At 40.8% G+C, this 15,239-nt stretch overlaps 1 long non-coding RNA gene across 1 annotated transcript in view; it reads left to right on the top strand.

Annotated features, from left to right (window-relative positions):
• The first annotated feature begins 6 nt into the window (after positions 1 to 6).
• LOC141924918 (uncharacterized) overlaps positions 7 to 15,239 on the top strand; it is a 34,947-nt gene continuing 19,714 nt past the window's right edge. The window contains exons 1-2 of the long non-coding RNA XR_012623703.1: positions 7 to 483; positions 13,750 to 13,844. This is a non-coding gene — a long non-coding RNA (uncharacterized LOC141924918). The remainder of the gene's footprint in view (positions 484 to 13,749; positions 13,845 to 15,239) is intronic.

The following is a 15,239-nucleotide window of genomic DNA, read 5'->3' as shown; positions in this document are numbered from 1 at the left end:
GGCGCGGAGCGGAGCGGGGCCTGCCCTGGCCCGCCGGGAGGGCCGGCCCGCGTCCCCTGAGGGCGGCCCGGCCCGCGGGAGCCGGGAAACGCGCTGGTCGGAACCGCCGTGCGTGCGGAGTAGATGGAGTCACTCACAGAAACTTCAGCAGGAGGTCGCCCTTTGGAAAGGGGTTTGTTACCAAAATAATAAAAAATTAATACATAGGCCGTTAGGCTTTCTGGACCGTGCTTAGGCTTCCAGCTGAGTCGGGTTTAGCGATGGAGAGCTGTGTGACGGTACACGTTTCAGCCAGAGAAAACGGGAAGATGAGAAATATCTCTTTCCCAGCTCAAACTGACAGCCTGGCTCCGGCTTTCCTGAGCACCTGATTCTGCAAGGACTTCCACATGTGCTTAACTTTATTGATTGGGGAAAAATGACACAGCTCATTACTCCAGAAGCCACGTTTTCATCACCAGTCTGGGGCCGCTCTGGGAGAAGGTACAATGTGAAGCAGAAAACAATTTGCTTTAACCTGTCTTAACGAGTAGTAAAGGCATCATAATAAAAAAAATACTATTTATTGTATATATGTGGGGAGTGGTATAGGAGAATAATGCTGTTATATTCATTTATATATCCTATATTCACTATAACATTATTAATGAATTTTTCCTTATTTCACTGATAATGAATACAATTTATTTAAAATATTTGCACATTGCATTCCCCCGTCAGTATTTCATTGCAAAATCTTTGATAGAGCTTTCCATATTACGAGGTCTGCAGTGATTCAGTGCTGCTCCTATTACAGTTCCCAGAACAGCAATTGGATAGGATGGAATTTGTAACTGTATTTACTATAGTGGTATCTTTAGTGATAACTGTGGTTTCTTTGTGCTGGTATGTTGTGAACAACAGTGTCACATGTATAAACTCGGAGGAGAGTATATGGGTCTATAATAGACATACTAAGAATGGAAAAGGGAGAGATTTACAGCAGCAGAAACCCATTGTGGTTTAGATAAGCAATAAATGAATTTTCAAATCATTCCACTTTGGTTTTCGTCATGGAGAAACTAAGTCTTTTCATTCTCAGTAATTCCTACTGAGCTGCTTGCCCTGTCTGTGGTTTAGATAGTTACTTTGCTGTACTTGAACCCCAAATTTTGGATTGAGAAAGAAGAAAAAAAGAGGTTTTTAATCAAATAAAATAGCTTTCCCTTATGTCAGATAAATGCCTTTGGCCAACCACATGCATGAGGCAAAGTACTGTATCTCTTTATGCCTTAAAGACCAGGACCATCAGAAAGCCTGAAAGCAGAAACTTTGTGAACATATAGTGTGTGCATTAGAGGGAAGTGTGGCATAAGTAGATGGAGATGCTAAATGATTGCTGGATCTTTCCTTCTCTAGACACGTATCTATATAGTCAGGTAATGATTTGCCTATAAATAAATTTGGATTAGTTATAATCAGGTCTGTTGCTGTGTTTGGTACTATAAAATTAACAACAAACTGCTCATATGAGAAATAAACAGCTCATATGAGAAATATCAGCTATATTAGTAGAGGGGTATTAAGGCTAGTATCTGAGAAAATAAATATCCAGTGTTGGTGTAAATCAGTGCAACTCCAAGGACTTTATTGGCATTGCCAATTTACACCAGCCTAAGACTTGGTCCTTACACCCATCTCGTTATCCTAGAGGGTACAATGTCCTGTTGCACAAACATGGGAGGAGCATGAAGAAAGAGTGTACAAAAACATATCTGAATTGGAAATTGCCAAAATAAATACATCAGCAAATAGTTTTGCAGACAAAGGAGACAGACATATGACCTGCAGAGAAATGTCACTTGCTCCAGCTTTGACTGGAATTGCTATGAAGCATCTTTTTTTGGAAAGCAACACGGAGTTGTTTCATTGCACTGGCTGCAGAACAAGACAATACAGAATATTCTGGATTTAGTTTTGGGACATAAATATTGCTCTGGATATGATAAATCTGGCAATGAAAAACTCATCAATTTTCATACAAAGCAAAGGAGCCTAGAGCAGCCACATACTTATAGAAAAAGTGGAATTGCTCTCATGTCCGTAACAGTTGCTTTTTAAAAGTTGTATTTAGTAAAGGCCTTCATAGCTGCCCGATACAGGGGTTTAATGAGCCAAGGCTCGTCAGCATAGCTGAAGGTGTGTCCATATCAGGACAATAAAGGAAGGGTGAGAAGACAATGAGTGGGTGGATGGATAAGAAAAAGAGAGAGACAGTAAGAGAGTAGGTAGAAAAACCTAACCTGAGTCTTTCTGAGGTGATCCATAATAAAATGACCAGGTGTTTCTGAAACTATATGCATGTGTCCCTTGGGAAAAGCCTATACCTATGACAAGAAAAAAACCTTATGTCGAAGTCTGGAGCTGATTCCTGATAGGATTTCCGGAGTTTTTACAGATAAGGACAATATCAAGCCAAAGTTACTGTTCTTTCCCTAAGCATGCCTTTACTGCGTGGAGTAGCGGGGCAACCACAGAGTGCATCCAGTGTAAGAAGACCATCTGGGTAGGAGCCTGGTTCTTGGGGATTAGGCCAAGTTGGCTTTCTGTTAGGTGTATGATTGAATGTCAGCAGAGCTCTTCAAGCACAGTCTACAGATCCTGAAGATTTACGGCATACTTTAGCAGGAGTTCTGAAGAAACCTGTTTGTGAACTGTGCTGAACGGTGGCTGATGACCAACAGCACTTTCGCAACAGGGAGTGCCTGTCCTTTCCTCATTCCACATTCCAGACAACTACATCAAGTACTGCTGTTATTTGGGGCTTTTAGCTAGTATTGTAAAAAAAAAATTGTAAATTACAGAATTTTCTTTATCAACATATTCTTCAGGAATATAAATCTCCTTCAAAGCCCTCTTGGAACGCTTCCACACATACAGAAGGCTTCTGGAAGGTCTTCAGAAATGAAGAATTATAGAACTGGGCACATTTTCCACAAATGCCTTTTATTGCACCAGCTGAGGCTGCTGTCTTGTCTCTTTTATTATCTGCAAAAGAAGGCATAGTAACCATCCTAGTTAGCACACATCTGGGTCACAGGCAAAGATCAGCATGGCTGACCAGTCCTGCAACATATGGGAAGCTTGTTAGGCACAAAGAGGCAGCGTATTGTGAACAAGTCTGGGGTCTTGGCAAGAGCATAGTGTGCACTGGATAAGTTCTGTAAAATTGATTTTCCAATAGGGTTGGCATTTTAGAGGGGAAAGGCAAAAGAGACAGTAGCAATGTGAAACCGTCAGATCACATGCATTCTTACATATGAAAAGGGCTTGTGCTTATCTCAGGTTAGCAACAGGATACACAATTCTAGGGCTGATATAAAGGCATTTTTGTTTATTTATTTAGCCAGCTGCAAAAGATGCTGGGTTGTCAGCTCCAGAGGCTAAAGTCCTTTATTTATTTACTGAAAGGTGCTGCATAGACAGATGCAGCATGACTTTCCCTATATCACTCTGCCAGTGTGGCTCAGCCCTGATCTAGTTTCCATACTCATTCAGTACTTGCTAAAATAGTTACCTAGGGAGTAAACACTGCCAACCATGGTCGTGGTTTCTGAGATATGGAGTCCAGCCCAGTCAGAAGTTTGCCAAGATAACCTTGTTGCATCACATGCCAAAGAGCCACAAACAGCTGTAGTACTGAAGGACCATGACATTTAACTAAGATATTGGAAATGCAAGGTAATCAGCATCATGTTAGAATACATCCAAATATGGGATTTAGAAATTAAAGTCTTCCTACCGTATTTTTATAGCTCCATACAACATCTAGATTCAGTAGCCAGACTAAATAGCTGGGACACTGAGCTTCATTGGGGCATATTTTTTTCTGTGATAACTTCTGGTGGGAAGCAAGGACAGTATGGAGCCTGAAGGTACACAGAGAATGATATGAATGCATTCCAGTCCTAGGTGTGTGTGCATGTGTCATAAGTGTGTCACTTGCTAAGAGTCAAAATAAGGTCAGTGCAGATGAACAAGTATATGCAAAAAGGGCAGGAAGGAAATTCATGTGAAATCAAGCTAAAAATAGATGGCTGAGTAGATGAGAAGAATGGCATAAGAAATGCAAACAGAAAAACTGCAGTGTCTGAGAAGGAAAGTAGCCTTGCACAAGAAGTCAAAATATTTTCTGAACTCAATTGAAAATATTTTAAATATATGTGTCTTTGAAGATAGAAGGAAGTGGTTTATTAATATATGTAAGGTTTGGAGGTTCACAATTTCTCTGCAGCCATGAAATTCAGATTTATTTCCTTCCTTCCTTCCTTCCTTCCTTCCTTCCTTCCTTCCTTCCTTCCTTCCTTCCTTCCTTCCTTCCTTCCTTCCTTCCTTCCTTCCTTCCTTCCTTCCTTCCTTCCTTCCTTCCTTCCTTCCTTCCTTCCTTCCTTCCTCCCTCCCTCCCTCCCTCCCTCCCTCCCTCCCTCCCTCCCTCCCTTCCTTCCTCCTTCCCCTCTCTCTCTTTCATTCCATTTGTGGCATCTCAGATCCACAAGGAAGGAAAAAATTCTAGCAACTGCATTTGAAAAGCTTCTACCCAGTATCACAAGGCTTGCCATGTAGTCATCAGCAAGCAATTGGAATGCCAATTGCATTTGGCAATACTGTTGACTGAACTTACTCCAGTTGGCATTATATTTGTAGAGATACAGACCTTACATTTATGCCTAAAAAAAAATGTCAGCAACTCATTTTAGCTTATTTTGAGATAGGGCAATAACACACCCCTCTTTTGCTATTCACTGTACAAATACAGAGTGCAAACCGCTCTACTCCTGTAGAGTTTACAGTCTAGAGAGAGTAGCAGATTCCTCTTCAGGTGGTAGAGAGAAATAGCACATACGGAGTGATCCTTCTGATCACTTGATGTATCTATGTTAAGTTTAAAAAATTGTCTTCTGGAGAAGGCTGTTTCTTCACCTGTTGCAGATGGAAAAGATGCCAAACTTCATAGACAACTAACTTTTAGGCCTCAGAATAAGGAGATAACGATGTTACCCTGTGTAATTTGTTCAACAGCACAGGTTATCTGGGTCAGCGTTGGAATGTTTGTGTTGCAGTGAGTCTCAGGCATGGCTGTGTCGAACAGCAATCACTGCTGGCATTGACATTGCTGGGAAGGACATATTACAGAGCAGTTTGAAAAACGTCTATTTCTCTTAGGCAACGGAAATCTGCAAATTTACAGTGACAATTCAAATACCAGAAGTTCTCGTTTCCAACAAATATTTCCATTTTGCAGCATTCAACTTCCTCTCAAATTTGACCTTTCCCTAAGAAAGCACACAGTGCAAAATACAAAAATAAAGAAACCAAGAGCTCACTTAGAAACACAATTTTCCATTAAAAGCAGTTTTAATGAAATATATTCCATCAGCCTTAGTTGCTTTTGACAGTCAGTAAGTGATTCAGGTGCCTAAACATAGGATTCAGCATCTATCTTAGAAACACTTTAAGGCACCCAGGGCACCTGCCTGGAGCTGGGGATGTGACAGCCACGTGTAAGACCCTTACCTTCCTGAGCCTGCAGCTGAGGCTGGGGAGGGACACTCCAGGGCATCTAGAACAGCATTACACACCCTGGGTTAGCCAATTAGTCTCTGAATCTCTACAATTTCAAACAATTAAACATCCCATCTGATACTGGTCTTAATGGGCTGTCAGAGCCTGAGAAAGGAGAGAGGTCAGTGGCGTAGTGCTCTTGAGTCTCACCCTATATTCATGACACTCTTTTAGCCCATCCTGGTTATTTTACACCAGAGCAGCCAGAAATCCCTGTGCTGGCAGCTCCATGCCATGATCTCCAGCAAGTGCTGAGCACCAGGTAGGTGGCTCACCCACTGCCTGCAATGCCAAGTCCTAGAGCAAGAGGCAGGTTGCAATCATAGAATCACAGAATCTTTTAGGTTGGAAAAAACCTTTAAGATCATCAAATCCAGCTGTTAACCCAGCACTGCCAAGCCCACCACTAAGCCATGTCCCTAAGCACCACATATACATGTCTTTTAAATACCTCCAGGGATGGTGACTCAGCCACTTCCCTGGGCAGCCTGTTCCAGTGCTTGACAACACTTTCAGTAAAGATATTTTTCCTAATACCCAGTCTAAACCTCCCCTGGTGCAACTTGAAGCCATTTCTTTTCCTATGGCTTGTTACTTGGGAGAAGAGACTGACGCCCACCTCGCTACCCCGTCCTTTCAGGTAGCTGTAGAGGGCGATGAGGTGTCCCCTGAGCCTCCTCTTCTCCAGACTAAACCCCCCCCAGTTCCCTCAGCTGTTCCTCGTATGACATGTGCTCCAGACCCTGCACCAGCTTCGTTGCCCTTCTCTGGACACACTCCAGCATCTCAGAGTCTTTCTCTTAGTGAGGGGCCCAAACCTGAACACAGTATTCGAGGTGCAGCCTCACCAGTGCTGAGTACAGGGGGACAATCCCTTCCCTGTCCCTGATGGCCACACTATTTCCGATACAAGCCAGGATGCTACTGACCTTCTTAGCCACCTGGGCACACTGCTGGCTCATACTGAGCCGGTTGTTGACCAGCACCCACAGGTCCTTTTCCACTGGGCAGCTTTCCAGCCACACTTCCTCAAGCCTGTAGCATTGCATGGAGTTGTTGTGACCCAAATCCAGGCACCTGCAGCAAGAACCAGTGCTCTCCTGGGAACCCTCCTAGCACATGACATGCAGCCTCAGCAAGCTTGGCAAGAAAAAAGTGAAGGCTGGTGTTTGGCAACCTGTTTGTGCAAGGAACAAGAGGATAAATGGAGCTATCACTAGCAACCAACTCCACGTAACCTTCCCTGAAGCTATAAAAAGACAAGAAGGATTAATACTTGTCTGAGTCAGCACTACTATCTTTTCTTGAGTCACAGAATCATAGAGGAAATGCTGGAGAGCCATATGCTGGAGAAGGAAAGAAGACAGAACATAATAGGAAATAACATAAATGGAATTTGTATTGTTGAGTTTTCAAGCCTTGAAGATTGAAACCCTTCTCCTCTTTCCTTATTACTTTACTGCTTTGGCTATAATCTTTGTGAAAATACAAAGAATTGCCTAAAGAATTTTCTATAGTGGCCCACCAGTTAGTGTCAGCAAAGAGTTGTTGGGCTGTCCTGGGTTTCTGGGCTACTGATTCAACTTGTCCTTTTCTGATGAAAGCGGAGGTTTAGCCATGTTGTCTAAGATGTGATGTTATAACCAGAACGTTTTAATGTGACGGCAAATGGATCTGTTAACAGAATTAGTTATCTTTTATTCTTCATTTTTTTTTAAGGTTTAATGAAGAAGATTTTTTAATTCTTACCTCTCTTAGTAGAATTATTACACACAGGTTGAACTAAGGTACATAGGATTTTACATGTCCTGAAAAATATGTACCCAGCTGCATTGCTGATATGGATCACTGAACTACAACCAGCCTAAACCGGCTCCTGAATTTTGTCATACCCCTTTACTCCTAGGCTATACATTTTGGACCTGAATTTCTGCTGGCATTGTAAATTTACCCCAGTGAAGAATTTGGCCTTCACATTGCAGAGAGACAAATAAAATCTCAGTATTGTGTTTGTGTTTGGATTGTTCCTAGTGGGTTTTTGTAGGTGTTTTTTATTTCTTCTTTTTGCTCCAGTGATTCATTTATGAAAAAAGATGATGAGATTCAGGCTTCTGATGGTATTTCCATTACCCAGGAATTGAAGTACTCTGAGCAGGCCAGGACTTGCATAAAGATAAACACACGTACCCAAAGTGAACGCAAATACTTTAAATACAGAAAAATATTACGACTTGTGCCCTGTGCTATGTACCCAGCGGACCTTCTGCTGTGGATTTATGGCTGTTGTCACAATACTTTTTTCTCTGGCTTTTTTTGGAAGAAAGCTTTTTCAAGAACTAAATTAATTGAATTTATAGAGTGTGTTAAAGTAAAAATATTGTCCATACAGATGCATACATATATACATGCATATACATATAATTAGCAATCAGTTCTTACAGGATTTGATCTAAATCCAGCAGATTAGATTATCTGATAATTACTTTGTTTTGAGTTTGGATCTCCAGGGTAGACACTGGACTCTAAATAACATAATTAGTTTGGGAAAGGGCACCAGCTTCTCAGCAGTTCACTGCCATTTTCTCAAATGTGCTTCTTCAGAGTCATATGAAGATCTTCCATTCCAAATAAATTCAAAGCCATGTGTCAGTTGCCAAAGACATTATAAGAAATAAGGGAATTTCATGCACCAGTCTTTTTGAGAGTAATCTACTTATACAGTTTCTTGACTCTTAGCTCAATATTTTCCAGCATTTGTGGTGCAGCAGAATAAAGATCATGTTTTATTCTAGTTATGAAATTTTAGCTATATATTATTAGAGACTTCAGAAGTAGTTTGACATGCTTGTAACTAGAACATGGGCCAAAATGAGTAATGTTTTGTCATCAGTGAATTTCTGCTGCTTCAGAAAAAGTGATCTTACCGTCATAACCAGCAATGGTCTTACATCTTATATCTTCAGATGAAACTTGGTCTCTTGTGGCCATGCTAGAAAAGTGATACATTTTCTATTTGCTCTATAAGCAGAATTTCAGTTGCCCTGGCTATCTCTTTTGCTGCATAATAAATATGAAATGTTGTTCAAGTTTTATTTTTCCTATTCATAAATAAGAAATCTCATTCTCATTTGGTGCAGAGACGCTTCAGATGCCTTACTAACATTTTATTGTCTGCCTCAGTAACAAATATGCTGTCTATCCAGAAACACTGTGGCTTCCATTAGACCGTTCTATTCATTTGATTCAAGTGGACAATAAAACATGCTGAATGACAGCATGTCACTGATGACTACAGAGCTTTAAAGAAAAACCATTCTGCCTCCTGCCTTTTCATTGGTTTTCCTATGTCTGAGTGTACCCCCCCGCCCTGTATTTTAATGGAGGTATGGCCTGGTTATATTTCTATTAATTTTTAGTGATTAGCCCAGTGTAAAGCCTTGTCAGATAAAACTGATCACATTGTTTTTTGCAAAGGGGAAAGTGGGTACCAAGATCTCAAAGATTAGTAAGTATCCTGCTGTTAGGAAATACTGGTTAAATGTATTTTTGGTAAATTATTCTGCAGTACTTGAAAAACATTGGAAAATTGAGAGGTCCTTTAAACAAAAGTATAGATATGTCCCTCTGCTCTGGGCATAGGTGGAAGAGATGACAGAGAATCAGTGCTAAAAATGGCTAGTCTGTGACTCATATTAGGGGTGTGAATTGGTAGGTTATCTGTTATAGTAACAAAAGACATTTCTTTTACTCAGGTTGGAGTTTACCATGTTGCAGAAGCCTGGTACAAAGCCAGCACCACTTATGTTTCTGTTTGGCTTACACAGTGCATAGGTCTCATGTGCTGCACAGGGATGAGGTATTATTTACATTTACATTTACATTTCTTCTTAGTCCTCCTAGTCAAGCAGAAGTGTAAGCGACTGTAATTCTTCTCTCTATTAACTAGATATGACACTTCAGCAACTTCTGCCTGAAATACATCTAGTTTTCTGGAGTCCATCAGAGGCCCCTTATCCTCGGGGGTCAATTGGACCTTCAGAAGCTCTTCAGATATTAGATATCAATATGTGATTTTCAAGGTAACCCAGGAAATATTTCTTTCTTTCTGAAATGCAGGTAGGTTGTGGGTTTTTTTCCCATTTATTACTTATTTCTTCTCTGGGGAAGGAGTATTCCAAATACTCTCCCCCTTTCTAGATGCTAACATTTTGTTCCTTAATTAGAGAGTGGCTAGAGGCTGTAACTTGGATGCACTGGCTTTCTTTCAAGAAATTGTTTTTTGAAAACTTGGCCACAACAATCAGCTAGGAGGGCTTTCATGTGTGCTTTTTTTAAGATGGAAGACCTACCACAGCATTATTACAGAAACACACAGTGCTCCAGTGAATAAATGCCTCGCACTCTAAGTGATGTCCTACCTTGTGTGCAGCTGTGCAGACCCCAGCCTTTACCTCGTGGAGGTAAGATCTATGGGATAGGAAGCCCTTTGGGAGAGGCAGCATCTTTTCATTATGTGCGAGTGCAAGACATAGCATAATTGTGACATCTAGAAGCCACTGCAACATTTCCAGGACCAGACTGTGAATCTCTGTTGTAACAAACCTTTGCTTACCCAAATGACCTCTGTGAAACTGGTGCTTGCAATGTGGACCATAATAATAATGACAGAAATAATAATAACAATACATTTCTGTGGCTGCCTCCCTTTTCTATTACATGGGAGACATTCAGGTACTACAAGATGGATATAGCATAAAATATAGCTGTATTGTATTTGGAAGTAGTAATAATGGCAGTACACACAAGGTAACTAAATGAACTATCTTGGAGAATGATGATAGTGTATGCTCAGAATGTTACATGTCTCCACCTCTTAAAATTATGTACACTATTTACAACACCTCTTGGTTGAGTAGGGATTTATTTATGTTGCTCCATGTCCAACTAAATGTTAAATATGACGTCATGCAATACTGCTCCATCTCTGGGTGAAGGTACAAGTGGAAAGACATACAGAACTTTGTTCTGTGACATTCCCATCTACAGATACCTATGAATTGATAGAAATAACCTTTTGTAATACCCACAATTTTCTGTAGTTCTAATTTTTATTGTGCCTGCTGCCTGAAAGATGATAAGACTTATTCATAAATTCACACTCCAGTGGTTTGATAAATATATAACAGTCTGAAAAGGAGTTTCTTGGTGCAGTGCATGTTATTCATCAGGTCTCAGTTTTTCTTGGTTTTGGTCCTAAGGTTTATTCTTTTTTTTTTTTTTATTTGACATTTTTGGCTGACTTCTCCGATCCTTTTCCTACCAATAGCCCCAAGGAAAAATAGCACCTGGGACAAGTAAAACTAAATATGGCATGACGAAAAATATGTTTATATACCTTTATTATATTACCTCTTATTCTCTATCTGACAAATGAGGAGGCGAGAATATTGTAAAGTGATATTCTATAGCAGGCACAACGCTTATCAGTTATTTTCCTTTGACCTTCTGCCTTAGAAAATTAATTCACTTGGACTGTTCATACACTAGAACATTAGGGAAAAAATAATGTTAGCACTAGTGAACATAATCTCTGCAGGCAAGCTGGGCAATTATTCAATGGTCTAATCTTATCTCTTGTTTCATTTTTATATGGCAAGTCTACATTTAAAGTATAAGATATACTGTGCTTCTGCTCAGTACCATCAAACCACAGTAAATAAATGCTGCTAAGTGCCACCATGAGTGAAGGAGCTTATAATGAGAAGTGTGAGTAGACATGTGCGCCATTCATCATTCTGTTCAGTCTGATATTGGGGCTCTTTTTATCAGCAGTATTCGTAGCAGTGTCATCACCTCTGGTATAAATCTTCTGTCAGTGTCTGTCGTCCCCGTGCCCTATAAAACTCATGCTCTCACATAATCACTGAATGACCTTTGGATGTCTTTCATTAACCTGTGACCTGAACCCTGCTGGCTTCTTGTTGGTAGGTAAATCTATAACATGACATTTGCTTATGACTCAACCTTTATCCTTGCTTAATAGTTGTGCCTTTCAATTTTTTTGTTCTGGAGCAAAAAGATAGTTACAATCTTAAAGCACAGCTTGGATTTCAAAGGTTGGAACACAGTATTCACCTAAGTGTCTCCTAATAGACTTTCTAATATTTTTCTACTGCTGCTTACTGAATCTTATCAATTGTAAGTTGATGCAGGATGTTAGCCTCGCAAATAATATTTTTGTTTCTGACAAGTTTATTTTCTCTCAGATATTTTCTTCTTGCTGTGCACCCCTAATCAGGGATTAGGGATTGATTCATTTAAATTCAGTTGCGCAGCTGTGCCACAGTTTAGTCTAAAATTTCTGGTTCTGGAGATGAGGGTAGGTATTACACAGCAATAATAATAATAAAAATAATGCAAGATTTTGTTCTCGTGAGGATGAAGTGGGCTGGAAAGCAGTTACTCCAGTGCTCTATGTTGCCGACGTCTTACTGCAAAGCCTTGGTCAAGCTACTTGCTTTTTCTATGACTCATTTACCTCACTTGTAAAATGGGCCATGGTAAAACTGTACTCTGCAGAATAAAACATGAAAAATGGCTTCTATTTACCTCTTGTGTGCTTGGGAACCAGACTGATGCTCTTATTAACCCTGCTCAGCTAAGTGTGTGTACAGAGTTGAAAGCGTACTGAATTATATTTCTTCTCCTTCAGCCCTACCTCCCCCCTGTGAATGTGCCCCTAATTACAGTTAACTATAATTAGTACCAATTGACTAAAATTCTTAGTGGTTGTATTTCTGCAAACCTATTGATGAAAGGGGCTCTCAGGAGCGAACAGAGAGGTAGGCGGTTAGGATTTGTGGGGGCATTGGAAGCGGGAGTTTCATGGAAAATTGCAGGACTGACTGGTGCTCCCTTGGTGAAGGGTTGCAGGAATGGGCTCCATCTCTGCAGGGAAATGGGAGAGAGGAAATGGATACAGCACCAGAGGAAACCAGGGAACACAAAATGCAGGTATTAACTGTGAGGGAGGTTGTGGGGAGAGAATGGTGTGGATGAGTTTGATGGGGGTCTGTCTGCAAGGTGCTGTGGTCCTGATTCAGTCTTCTGAGTGACCACAGAAAAGAGCACAGGGCTTCCTGCAGGAGAATCAAGGTAAAAATCTGAGTGAATGTACATGGAACGGCTTTTGCATCTTCTGCTAAAGTGCTGTAAATCACCCTGAAGCAATGTTAAAATAAGAAAATGTTAGATGGCATTATCTTCTCCTTAACTTTATATATACCCCTTTAATAAGGGTATTTTATCAGACTTGTGTAGTTATAAAAATTTCAACTAACTTGTGTAATGGCAGCAGTGTTTCCTGAGGCATATAATGCACACACACTCATTAAATACATGTCTTGATGATTTTGCTATGTAGAAAGCTAAAGCAAAATGCCAGCAGTTTGTTCCTGAGTTTTTCTCTCCCCATTTCTTTTTACTGTGTTCAGGAATGGCAAGTAGGTTATACTTCTCTCTCCTGTTTTGGTATAAGGCTGTCTCCGCACAGCTGGAGGGTCTATCTCTTCTCAGCTTGTGATCAAGCACCATTAAAATGGGGAAAATTTCAGGGAGTTGGGAATGGACAGATAAGCAGTTTGTCTCTTCTTTGACTTACTGTGTTTTGATATAGCATTCCTCCCTGTTTTTATCAGTGTTCTCCTCATTTCTCCTTTTTCTCTCTTCATTTCTTCTGTGCTTGGGTATGGCTCCTTTGATATCAAGGGCGAAAAACCCTAGTGTTGGTATTTTGTGCTTCATAAAATACTTGGAACAAGTTACATGGATAGCAAAGGAAACTGTAGCAAACCACAGATGTCAACAGATACCCATCCCTGGTGTTGGCTGACTGCCATAACTCTTCTCCCTCTCTGGAAAGAGAGGTTGTTCTAGGTGTCAGCCATCTCCACTAGAAGGTGACACCACCACATGTGCTTGGGACCAGCACTCTGTGAATGACTCAGACATTGTCTGAAACAACATCAGCTTCCTTGTGGTGTCTCAACTCTGGATACGGGAGATATCGAGGGATGTGGCAGCAGCCCTGTGGCAGGGAGCAGAGATGATGTCTGCTTCGGTCCTTAGAACCATCTTTCTCATTTTCAGGTCACCACAGAGAAATCTTCATGTCGTACAGATGTGGAACAGATGAGAACTCATTTCCTGACTCCAGGATCGTTACATAGATGGTAATATCAAAGGTAATACAACTTATGTATGAATAGTTTGATAACACCATGCCTTTTATTCAACATATATGTACTTTTTAAATCTTCTGTTAAAATGAGAAAGGATAATGAAAGGGTAAGGAAAGAAAAGATTTCCCATCACGTGTGATAGCCCATACTTCCTAGCTCATTTGTAAGCACCTTGGCCTTCCCAGTTTAACATACAGCTGTTTTGGAGATCACAGACAGCACATGGGGTAACCATTGAGCTGTGCAATAGAACTGGTGGTTAAGTTAAACCAAGACCTTGTTAGGTGCCAATTCCAAGAAAGAGTGCATACAAATGTCTTGGTAAGAGGCTATTGCCAGGGCAGTCTCCTTTCATCGGCAAAAGGGGAAAAAAGGGGCAACATAACCTGTCACACTAATCCCTCGGCCATTAAGGCCTATGAGTGCCCTCAGGGCCCTGACACAAAGTCCTGCAGTGGCAGGGAAATAGGGGCAGACAGCAGGGAACTGTGGAAAATGTGATGGAAAGGTCATTTCCCCCAGAAATGCCTGGTGCCAGTCTTCCCTTGGGCCCCAGCGTCCCTGGTGGTGCCCATGATGTGACCTGGTGCCTGGACACATGTTTGTCATGTTGCTGGACAGGGATCTGTTACGTCAGGTTTCACTGGAAATTAATGTTATAATTATGAATAATAATGATAATAACAATAAGATACTAGAGTACTCTGGAGCTCTAGCTTTGGATCAGAACAATATTGTGCTAGGTAGAGCAAAGTCCTTTCCATGACCACTGGAGAGTGAGATGAATAAAGTCACAAAAGTGAGGGAATAGAATGACGAAGTAAAGGATTGTATTTCTCTACTTTTTATTTGGATTTCCAAATACATTTGGAAAAGGTTGTCAGGGTGAAATTTGGCAAAGTGCAGTTGAGAACCTCTGGAAAAAATTAGATTTTGAGGAGAAACATATAGAGCAAGGACCCTGTCCCTTAGATGGCTCAGTCCCACAGACCTGAGTGGGCTTTTGATCTGGCCGTGGCAAAGCAGAAGATTTTCAACTGATGATGACAACTGAGAGGACTTGGGAAGACAGCAGCAAAGAAACACAAATGGGTGGTTAATTGTGTGACCCACAGGGAGCACTGGAAGACATTAATGGGTATAAAGAGGCCATATTTCCATAAATGACCATTAGTCTTCTGCAAATGTTCCTTGAAATGTAAAGGAATGATTTTCTCTCTCCAATTAATCATCCTAGAAATCCTCCTTCGTGTAATCTTGAAAACACGGGAGAGGACTTAGTATCAGCAAATGTTGCCAGATGTACAAAATGGCAGAGTAATGTGTTGTATAAAATGATCTTGGGTGGCAGAAACTGGATAGGAAGCCAAGAATACTGCACCAACATTTGAGCTTTTC

Source organism: Strix aluco, chromosome 6 (genome assembly GCF_031877795.1).
Source record: "Strix aluco isolate bStrAlu1 chromosome 6, bStrAlu1.hap1, whole genome shotgun sequence".
Lineage (NCBI taxonomy): Eukaryota > Metazoa > Chordata > Aves > Strigiformes > Strigidae > Strix > Strix aluco.
Note: the sequence above shows the minus strand (reverse complement) of the source record. Positions and strands in the feature narration are given on the sequence as shown.